The sequence below is a fragment of the Aedes aegypti genome, chromosome 3, assembly GCF_002204515.2.
Source record: "Aedes aegypti strain LVP_AGWG chromosome 3, AaegL5.0 Primary Assembly, whole genome shotgun sequence".
In the NCBI taxonomy this organism is placed as follows: domain Eukaryota; kingdom Metazoa; phylum Arthropoda; class Insecta; order Diptera; family Culicidae; genus Aedes; species Aedes aegypti.
In genome coordinates, this window is record NC_035109.1 from 281,105,852 (window position 1) to 281,116,872 (window position 11,021).

An 11,021-nucleotide genomic window follows, 5' to 3' on the forward strand; every position below is an offset into this window, starting at 1 on the left:
GAGAAATTTGGTAAGAAATATTGTCTAGAACCGAATATTGATGGTGTTCCACATCAGTTTGCCGACGCGTCAGCTAGCTGCAGCTGTGAAAATCCAAATTTCTCGATTTCCAACATGTTTAGTGATTCCCAAACAGTATGACGTATCTGCTGATTTTGTATTGATTTTGCATATAGGTCGCTTTACTATGAGCATATGTACGGTGTATGTGCTAGAATGAAAAATGTTGACAGTTGAGTCGCTCTAGAAACGTAGGGTGTATGTAGCCAAATTAAAACACTGAGTAAAGTGCACATAGGGCAGAATTGAAATTTATTTCAGAAAAGCGAAAAATGGTTTTAGGAATACTTTTATAGGCTCAATATGTAGATTACGCGTTTGTCAAGCCCATGCAAAGCAAATTTCGATTTGTTTATTTTTGCAGATACGTCGGATTAAAGAATTAGGCTTGAATAGATTCTTTTGCACAATGCGATCCAGTTTGAGAGGCGACAATGGGTGCGACATTGTGTGTTGGTGGAGTTATTTCTTTTCCGTTGATATCTGCCGCTCCAGTCAAAGCAGGGAAATCGATCTGGTTGAAGAGTGATGTTTGGGTTTCTGGTGCCAATTCCGAACACTTATGCTTCGGATGGGTTTCTTTTTGGCAGAACCGGCAACTCTTAACCTGATTCTCGTAAGTCACCAGGGTCTGTTGGTTTTCGATTTCGATGTAGGATGGTATTGGTTTGGAGAGATGCATCCTGAGCAAACGAACGCCATTCGGGACTCCTGGAAAATAATGTTTCCAACGCTCTCTCCCAATCGAAAGTACTACACCGTATCGGTCTTCCATAAACTTTTTCACTGTTGTATGAGGAATGTCTGATGGCAGATCGTGAATCCGAACAGTGACCGCAGCATCATCAACATAAACCGGTATCTTGAAACTTCTTCCCTCGTGAACTATTACATGCTTTAAATTATTACCGTTCTGATACAGTTTAGCTAATTCGGCACTATTTAGTTCGATCAAAATACAGTTCCGTATGGTATGAAACTGTATTGTTGCGACGTCCTTCAGTTCAAGTTTAATATTCTCGCACAAAAATTTCTCAATGTTGGTAATTTCCGGCCGCACTGGAAGAACGCTAAAGTCTACGACGAGGATATTTTTGCGAACGTTCGCCATTGTAGAAAGCTCTTTGAAATCGCGGGAAGAAATATCGAACACGTAGTCTACAAGTGATGACTGTCAACTGGCGAAAAAACAGGTTGCCGGGGATCTGTTTGAAGTCGGCCTTCACATATGTTTCGTCGTCCATGATGCAACATTCAACTTTCGTCAGCATGTTGAGATGCAACTTTCTGGCACGGGTTTTGGCGGACTTGATCTGCTTCTCGTCGCGATTAGGGGCCTTTTGTACCTTGAACGTTAGAAGCTCAGCCTTAGTTTTGGCCTTCTGGATAAAACTTCGGCTTAGGTGCAGGTGCTTACCCACATCCCGAACGGAGGCGTTCGGGTTTCGGTTGAAGGCCCCAACTACGCGGATGTGATTTTTGGTGTTGTACGGAATACTTTTTCCTTCACTTCTGGGCTTCCGATCGGTGGTCAATCGTTCCTCGAACACCTTAATCACTCGCGACACCGTGGAATTCGCGATTTCCAACGTTTTAGCGATGGAACGATGCAAGAGATCCTTGTTCTCGTGATGAATGCGCTAGATTTCATCACGCACGAGCTGTTCTTTCGACTCCATTTCCGCGAGTTTTGATCACAGGACTTTTAAAACTTGCAGGATGGAAATAATGCACTATGAACTAAATCCACCCAAATTTGCATTAAATTCTACCCAACGGTTAAAAAGTTAGAGCACTTTCATCGTGGACACCCTTTATACAGTGGCGCCTTTGTTTTGATGCGGTGAGCACCGACAAAAACTACCTTAAGTGATCCATTCGAACGCTTTTCTGCCCCTACGACTTGTGCCCCTACTCATGTTTCAAAGGCACTAAACTGGAGAAATAGTTGACAAACGTTTCTGATCTTCTTATTTTAAGCTAGCAGTTTAGTGCGACAGCGACGCATTGAAATAGCCTGTTTCGCTCGAGCACTAACATGACAAGGTCACCACCAGCAACGTTTTGGTCGCACGGAGTAGTTAAGCGAATTTTATGTTCATTCTTAATTTGATTTGATTGATTTGACTTTATTAACGAGATTTTTAGCCCTGGGCTAGTTCATCTCGGGACCAACGGCTTTACTTCCCTTCCGAAGGAAGTCGTCACTATAAGGGGCGGTCCATTAATTACGTAAGACAATTGTGGCAGTTTTTAGACCCCCCCTCCCCCCATGATAAGATTTATTGTGTGAAAATTGAAAATAATTTGTATGACGCGTAAGAAATCTCAAACCCCCTCTCCCCCCATAATCCCTTACGTAACTAATGGACCATCCCTAACTTTTTACGTCATAAGTGACTATGTCGGGGATGGGATTCGATCCCAGGTCCAGGCGTGAGATGCGAGTGTTCTAACCACTACACCAGGTCCGTCCCCATGTTCATTCTTAATTTTGTCTGACAATATAAGAAAGATACGCGGAAGCTGACAAATCTGTCAAAGTGTGAGCCAATCGAGCAGCGAGAGCTGTCAAAGCGTGAGCCAAAGGAACATACGTTATGTTTGTTTTCAACTTGATGATTGCTGACGATTGAATGATGGATTCTTGAGCCTTAAACTTTTGTCAATCGCCATCTGGATCATTTTTTTACCTTTTTTACATTAAAAATTGAAACCTAGCTGATGTGAAAAAACGTTGAATCTTTTTTCTTCTCTCCCTTCCAAAATTTTTGGATTTTCGTGGGGGGGGGTTGGTCATAAAACAAAATTAATATTTAATCAGCCGAATTGAGCGGCACATTTTTCCGTATGCTGTGTAAGACAATAAACGGTAATTTTATATAGCAACACAAGTAACAACACTGTGGTGGCGCTGTAATCGCTAAGTTCCCATGACGACGATGTGAGTGATGAATATGAAATATTTCAAGATACTTTTATCACAGAGAACAGACGTTCATCTTTACTCGTCAGCGTGTGTAATGCTTTGTACTAGTCATTTCAAAGTATGTCGTTATGCTCCTGTTAGGCGGCGCTGTCATCAGAATATAGGAGCATCAATTTTGCCGCTTTTTACATTTTGGCGCTAGTGTCACCATAAAAAATTGCCACTTGTCGCTAGCGTTGCTTTGTGTGCCAATGTATGTTGACGTTCACTAGTGCCATCGTGTGGTCGACACGAGTTTGTATGTCGTGCTGTCTGCGTTGGCGGCGCTGATGATTGATTCTAACATTTACACATGATTTTGATGGAATTTCGTTCGAGCCTCCATGTCTGTTCTCTGTGCTTTTATTCACCACTCATTAACGCAATACGCTGTGTGGCGGCGCTAGTGATTTCAACGTATTGAAGTTTGAATCTTTACACAGATTTCCAGAAGATTTTTGTTCTAGCATAGACATTTGTTATCTGTGGAAGTAGTTTTTGTCACAAAGCATTTTGAAAAACCTAGTTTATGTAGTCAAAATCATGTGAATTCTGTTTGATAATGAGATTTTTCAACACTCTTAGTAGAAACGCCAAAAATAACCATTTTTCATTTTAACGTTAGAGTATGAAATTTTCCAAAATTTCAACAAGTTTACACTGTGGATACTACTAGTTAGATGTATTTCATCGTATGAGCAATTAAATTTTTTGCAATTTATAATTTTTTATTGTGTTTCAGTCAAAACCCAAATGCACGGTGCATTACTGTAAAAAGCTTGAAATTATTCGGTAATATTAGATTTATTGTTATGTCGTGATTAAAAAACTTCATATTGAGTGTTTGAGTGAATACAGTCAAACCTCCTATAACGATTTTAATAAAAATTATTTATTTAGTAAATTTTTGAACTTTTTATGGTTTTATTATAAATGAAGATTTTAATACTCTTAAAAATGAGTGCGCACACTACTAGCAACATAGTTGCTCCATTACCAACGTTTCTTTAAGATACAAAATTAAATCATGACGAAAACTATATGCACGGTGAATGGTGACATAGAACGGTACGAGGCGACCTTAACATGACATTTTCAAACATATTTCAGAGTATTTTTTGTTATCCAACACTAGTTTTATATTTTTTCCTGAATTATTATATAATTGCACGCTACGTAGTGGTATTCTAGTACGCATCAAATTGTTTGGAAAAATTATACAATTTATTGAAGTGCAAATTTTTCTTAAATGCACGGTGAATGTTAGCTTGACGGTACACCAGCAAAATCAAGTGGGCCCTGGATTCGAACGAATATGATTCGATCCGCCGTAAACATGAAGGTGTATAGTTGTTTTCGAGAAAACACCTCAAAATACGTGTTCTTTTGGCAAAAAAGCCGATTTTCATGAAAATTTCAAACGTTGCCCATTCTACAGACGTTGATAATAATTTTGTTTTTGTTCGTGGTGTCACTTGGGCGGCTAAGACCGCTCACGGTCAAGGGCGGAGGGCGGCTGTCAAATGGGAGTAAAATTGAAGAGCCGCCAACCTAAGTCCAGAACCAGTTTTAAGACTTAAAGGCTGGTTTGCTACTGACAAGAAAAGGAATCGCCTATCTCGATGCGTGGAGAATTTCTTCCAAGAAATGGTCAAGAAAATCTCATTTTTCTGATCGCAGTACGTAGTTGAGAAGAAATGTCACTTCAAAGGGGGCTCTCTGTAGGAAATTCTTTACTTTTCTTGAGCGAAACAGCATACTTAGCTTAACGCGGAAAAGTAAAAAGTAGGGCAAACGCTCCCTTAGTGGAGGTAGCTCCAATAGTGGAGGTAGTGTGTTTTGGCATGTTTCGCGCTAATAAATGATTATGTGATATTTTTGTATTATGTACGATGCGAAAATGATACAAGTAATCGAATAATATTCATGAAATTTAACCGTAAAACTATTTAAAACAATTATTTTGCTTAATTTTTTTGCTCCTTTGCACCTATAGTGGTGCATCAGTACCCATAGTGGAGGGTCCCATAAGAAATCAATGGTTTGCGCCACTAAAGGAACCATCCTTAAAATATACCTCCACTAAAGGAACAGTGTTCCTATTATTGGTGCAAGGCTTTTTGCAGGGAAATTTCAAATGAATCGTGATTTTTATACATTTGAATGATAAAAGGATTTGAGATCTATCGAATGATACGTTAAAATCATATATTTAATGATCTTAACACCGTGTTTTAGCAGTTTTCCCTTAGGTGCACCACTAATGGTACACTTGCTAGACCTGTGCGCCGAAATAGTTTCATTTGGCGGCGTGAGGGCATTTTTGTACCGGCGGCGGCGGCGTCATCGGCGTCACGCCGTTAACAAGCTTCGGCGGCGGCGACGGCGGCGTACAACGGCGTGGAGAAAATTGGACATCAAAATGTTTTAGTTTATGTTCTTTTTTCCGGCATTACGTTCCTAATGGGATAGAGCCTACTTCTTAGCTTGTTTTTCTTCAAGCACTTTCACAATTGTGAACTGAGAGCTTTCTTTGCCATTTTCGTATTAGTGTTCCGTGTGGCTGTTTCGATGATACTTTATACCCAAGGAAGGCATGTACATTTCCTATACGCAAAACAAAATTCAGAACTGGCCGGGGACCGAACTCAGACTCCTTCGGCATGGCGAACATTGCCATTAGGCTAAGGAAGCCCTCCGGAATACTCTATGCCCTGAAATGTCGAGAAAATTAAAAAAAAATATCTAGCGTTGAGATTCGAATTCACAACCCAACACCTAAGATCATACCGAAAATTTGAAATCGCGTTTAGCGCTAGATAAATTTGGGAACATGAATACAAACTACAATGAAAACTATGTAACAGTTTATGCACCATCACAATAATTCATATAATACAGCGATTGAAATTGATATCCCATATTCGCTTCTCTCGAATCTTCAAAAATCTCTGAAGAAATATTTGCAACAGACCCTAAAAAAACTTTATGATGAAAGTAATGTTGAAATCCTTTCAAAAAAAATTATGGTGAAATCCTTTCAAGAAAACTTATGAAAATAGTCTTGGTAGAAAATTCCTGAAACATTCCATGATGGGATATTAACCAAATAGACTTTAAAAAATCATTGATATTTATCTTCGGACAAAATCTAAAAATATTTCGTAGATGAATCCTTGAGAAAATAATTAAGAACCAGGAAAAATATTCGAAGAATTAGAAAGAATCTCGCAAGAATATTTAGAGAAATTACCACAGAAAAATGTATATGATTTATTGGAAAACTTGTATAAGAAGAATGTTTGGAAATTTTTTGCTAGACTTTTGGGAGAACTCTTCGAAAAGTTCTTACACGAATGTTTGAAGAATTCTCAAAGTAATCATGTAAAAAATAGAGATGGTCGGGTCTCGGGTTTTCAAACCCGAAACCCGACCCGAACCCGAACCCGACGGGTTCGGGTCGGGTTCGGGTTTGAAAATTTTAAATTTATCGGGTTCGGGTTCGGGTCGGGTTTGAAGGCTACAAAATTATCGGGTACGGGTCGGGTTCGGGCTTGAAAAAATTCGGGCTTAGTCGGGTTTGGGTCGGGTTTAGTGAGAATGGTGAACAGAGTAACAACCTAAAAGCTTCCCTATGCATCAGGAACGATGAATTTATCATCTTTTCAAACTAGGGTTCTATTCGGGGTTTTCTTAGAATTTTTTACGGGTTTCGGGTCGGGTACGGGTTTGAGCAGCGAAAATTTTTCGGGTTCGGGTCGAGTCCGGGTTTGCTTTTCAATTACAGTCTCGTGTTCGGGTCGGGTCCGAGTTTTAAAAAATAAAATAAGTCGGGTACGGGTCGGGTTCGGGTTTGAAAAATGTGAAACCCGACCATCTCTAGTAAAAAAATCAAATTTAGGAGGAGCCTCTTCAGAGATACAAGAAGAAAATCTTATGAGCATCATTGTAAGTGCTACCGAAAGAGTTTTAAGATGAATCCTTAGTCCATATGTTGATGAAAATCGTCGCAGAATCCCTAGAGATGTTTTGGACGAACCCCTGAAGAAACGTATTGAGCAGTTGCTGGTAGATCTTCAGGAGTATTACCCAAAGAAGTATAATTAAGTATCCATCTCCATCCATGGTTTGAGTAGTTCTTGGAGTGGCTGTTAAATGAATATTTGGTTAAGTTAAAAAAAATGCAAGATTTTTTATTAACCCTCTAATACCCAAATTTTTATTTTCGATTTAACAAGGGAAGGTCACGATGGTGTTACACGGGGTTTTCAACCGGACCATTTTTGTTAGATTCTACATGCCGAAATAAGAAAAACCCCAAAGCCTTTCGGGTGATGGACCAGTGGTGTAGCCAGGAGGGGCTCTGAAAGGGGCAATTTTGTACGTATATTATATTATTGAGCTAATTGGAAATTTGACAAAAATATTTTTTTAGTATCTATTGTGATGGCAGAGAACAGAATTGACATTCATGTAAAAAAAAAATATTTTTGTCAAATTGCCAATTAGCTTAATAATATAATGTACGTACAAAATTGCCCCTTTCAGAGCCCCTCCTGCCTACACCACTGGTCCATCACCCGAAAGGCTTTGGGGTTTTTCATATTTTGACATGTAGAATCTAACAAAAATAGTCCGGTTGAAAACCCCGTGTAACACCATCGTGACCTTCCCTTGTAAGTATTATTTTTCGCTTTTTTCATTTTTTCTTGAAGCCTTTCCTAGTTGTTGATTTTTGGCAATAATAAAAATTTTAATTGTTACGGTATTTTGAAAAATATTAAATTTTTAATTTTTTTTCGGAGTGTATTTTATTTTCCGTGTAACTAACGGAAAACAGGTTTGAAATAATTTTTAATACCACCAGGCTCTTCGTTTGTGATCGTAGAAAAATATAAAAGGTACGATTTTTTATATTACACGTTGAATGAAGCCCAGGCATTTGTAGGTTATATAAGAATGCAATTTTTCAAACAATTTCTGAAAATACAAAAAAGTTTCAAAAATCATAAAAAACTTTTCTTATATGCGTGTTATGAGTCAAGGTATGAGCCAAAAATAAAATCATTTTGATTTCCGAGCTACGAAAAAATACACAAAATTCCAAAGTGTACCCCGTCTAAAGGCGGGGTTGGGTATTAGAGGATTAAATTAAAAAAAAACTTGAAGAATACTTGGAAAAACTATTAGAGAAAGTATTTTTAGAAGATTCACTTTTTTTGAAGGATTAATGTGGAGAAATTTATGAACTAGTGCATTATGATTATTTTTGAACAGATTTACATAGGCGATGTTTGGCTTATGCACGTAAAAGATGAAGAACTTTGTGAATTAGCTGGAAACAATTCTGAAAAAAAAAAGATTTTTGATTTGATTTTTTGATATTACAGTATCCTGGAGAATTTACTAGATAATCCTGGAACAACCTTTAAAGTATTTTCCTTGGAAAAAAAAATTAGATGAGCATTTGACGGATAAAGTCGAAGAAGTATTTTCGGTGGTATTCCAGGAGAAGTCGATGGAGAAGAACCATGTGAAAATTTATGGAGAAACTTGGATTTTATTTATGGAGATTCGATTGAGAATGTTCTGAATAAATTTCAAGAGTAATCCCTAATGGATTACATATTTGTTAATGCGATGAAGAAACGTAGGTAGCATATATCTATGTAATCCTTTGAGAAATTGCAGTTCGCTTCTAGAATTCTTGAAGAAATCCTTGCAATAATTTCTCGATGAATCTCTATGACAGCGTTCGAAGTAATTACTAACGAAATTTCTGACGTGTTACTTATATAGATAATTGGAGGAATGAGTGCAGAAACATATGTAGAACTTCCGGAAGGGTTCTTTTTGTAGGTTTATAGCAGAATTCCTGCAAGATTTTGTTTAGGAGATCCCTGGATTATCTTTTATAACACGATTGTTTTAAAAAAAAGACGAGGGTAAATCTCTAAAGTAATTTATGAGAGAATATTTTAAAGAATTCTCACAGATCCTCGAAAAAAAATCCGAGAAGGAATGGAGAAACAATCTCTAAACCGTTCTTCAAGAAACGACAGAGGAATCTTAGAAATATTAATATTTTTTTTTAGGAAAAACTCACTGGAGGATTCCCTAAACAAACATTTGAGAGAAAATTTTGAAAAACTTCTTTGCAATAATTTCTGGGTATATACCTGCTTCAATTATTTGAGGAATATTTGAAAGACCTCCTATAAAGATTCCTTGGTAGTATCTTAGAGGAACTCTTGGAAAAAATTCAACTGATGTTTATCGAGGATTCTTTTGAGATCCATTGAGTGGTTACTGTCGCATTCTTAGAATAATTGCTGGTCTTAAAAACATTCTAAAGTAATATTTAAAAGAATTCGAACAAGAAACTCTGAAAGAGTTCAAGGAGAAATCCGTGTATGTATTCCAGGATAAATCCCTAAAGAATCTCTGAAAGGTTTCCAGATGGAGTTGATGAATTCCTGAAGTCCCTAGAGAAATACATAGAGGAATTGTTGGATAAATTCTCTGATGAATTTCTTCAAAAATCCCTATAGGAATTCCTTAAGCAACATTGAATTTTTTTGTAGAGCATTTTTTAATTAAATTATCAAATTTTACAAACCGAATTATTTATCGGCGTGAAAAAACAAAATCGGCGGCGAAGTGCTGATCGGCGTATGGCGCGCCGCCGATGCCTCATTCGGCGTCGGCGTAACGTAAAATGGATCGGCGTCGGCGTAACGTAAAATGGATCGGCGGCGGCGGCGTGGCGCGGCGGCGCACAGGTCTAACACTTGCCCTATTATTCGCAAAATTACAGACAGTCAATGCGCTTGAAAGATATTGTTTGCAAGCAATTATTTGCTACGTGTACTGCAGTGCGCTGTTGGCAGTTTAATCAACAAATTCAGCTTAATTTCCAAAATGAATGTTTTCGAGAAAATTGATTACGCCTTTACCATTGTTTGGTCGTAGTTTAGTATGGTTGTTCACATTTTAGAACCAGTTACACGTTGGGTAGCAATAAAGAGCCGCCAGTACCACCCTTGCTCACGGTCCATTTCACCAAAAAATATGTAAAATAAAATCAACTCATATTATTGATCAGAAGTAATTTATCTGCGAGCTAAACCAATGGTGTGTTAGTAAAAGCATACGTTTTGGCTTCTTTTTCTGAATCGTCTAATCTTCAAGTTTTTCCGTTGTCATAAATTAAGCTAACTGTGTCTACCTATGCGGTCGCGACAAGACCAGAAAATATCGATTTTTCGTGCCAAACGCAGCTTATTCCCTTACCTTCTCGTGCTTTCCCTTCCTCGCAGAGCCGACACAAAATGGGACTTGTTGTTCGCTGCGTAGAACTTTTCCTCCTTTTAGTTACCCTGCTTGCTACTTCCTTCTAATACGTTTCGCTTCTTATTTTCCGCTGCGCATTGGCTTATAGAGTGCACTTTTCCACCCGTACAGTTCGTCTCTCGAAACGCTTCTCAACTTCGGCAATCCGTGCAAATGGTGTGGAAAGGCAGAAACTACAGTTCCCGTCTGGCTAGCGCTCCGCTTTGGGGTGATACCGAACACTTACTCACACAGTCACACAAATACACGGTCGATCGAAGAAAAAAGATGGCGATCGGTGGAAAAAAATTTCACTTCAATTTGCAGTCGGGGTGTTTCGCGTTGCTTTTTTGGCTTCTTACTTTTGGGTTTCACTTTTCACACAGTTTGAACTATTGCGGTGCCCAAAATAACGGTACTTTTACGCGAAATTTAACTTCTACTACTTCGACTTCCTCGCTGGAAAAATTAGTGTGGAAAAAATGGAAAATCTTCCACTTTTTTTCTTCTTTGATGGCTTCAGCGGGAGCTCACAAAGCGCACACCTTGTTCGGTCGAGGAGAGAAAGCCGAGAGAAGACCCGAATCCAGGCAGCAGTCAGGCAAGGCCCTCCTTAAAAGCAAAGCGCAAAGAACCGAGAGCCGAGGGCATAAAATCGACC

The 11,021-nt window shown here is 38.5% G+C and overlaps 1 protein-coding gene across 1 annotated transcript in view; it reads right to left on the minus strand.

The window, feature by feature from the left end:
- The window catches only part of LOC5571006 (ATP-dependent RNA helicase DBP2), a 31,173-nt gene extending 20,225 nt beyond the window's left edge, over positions 1–10,948 (minus strand). Inside the window, exon 1 of the mRNA XM_001653385.2 lies at positions 10,322–10,948. The gene's annotated coding sequence lies outside the window, so the exon portion shown is untranslated. The remainder of the gene's footprint in view (positions 1–10,321) is intronic.
- Between the last annotated feature and the right edge of the window lie 73 nt (positions 10,949–11,021).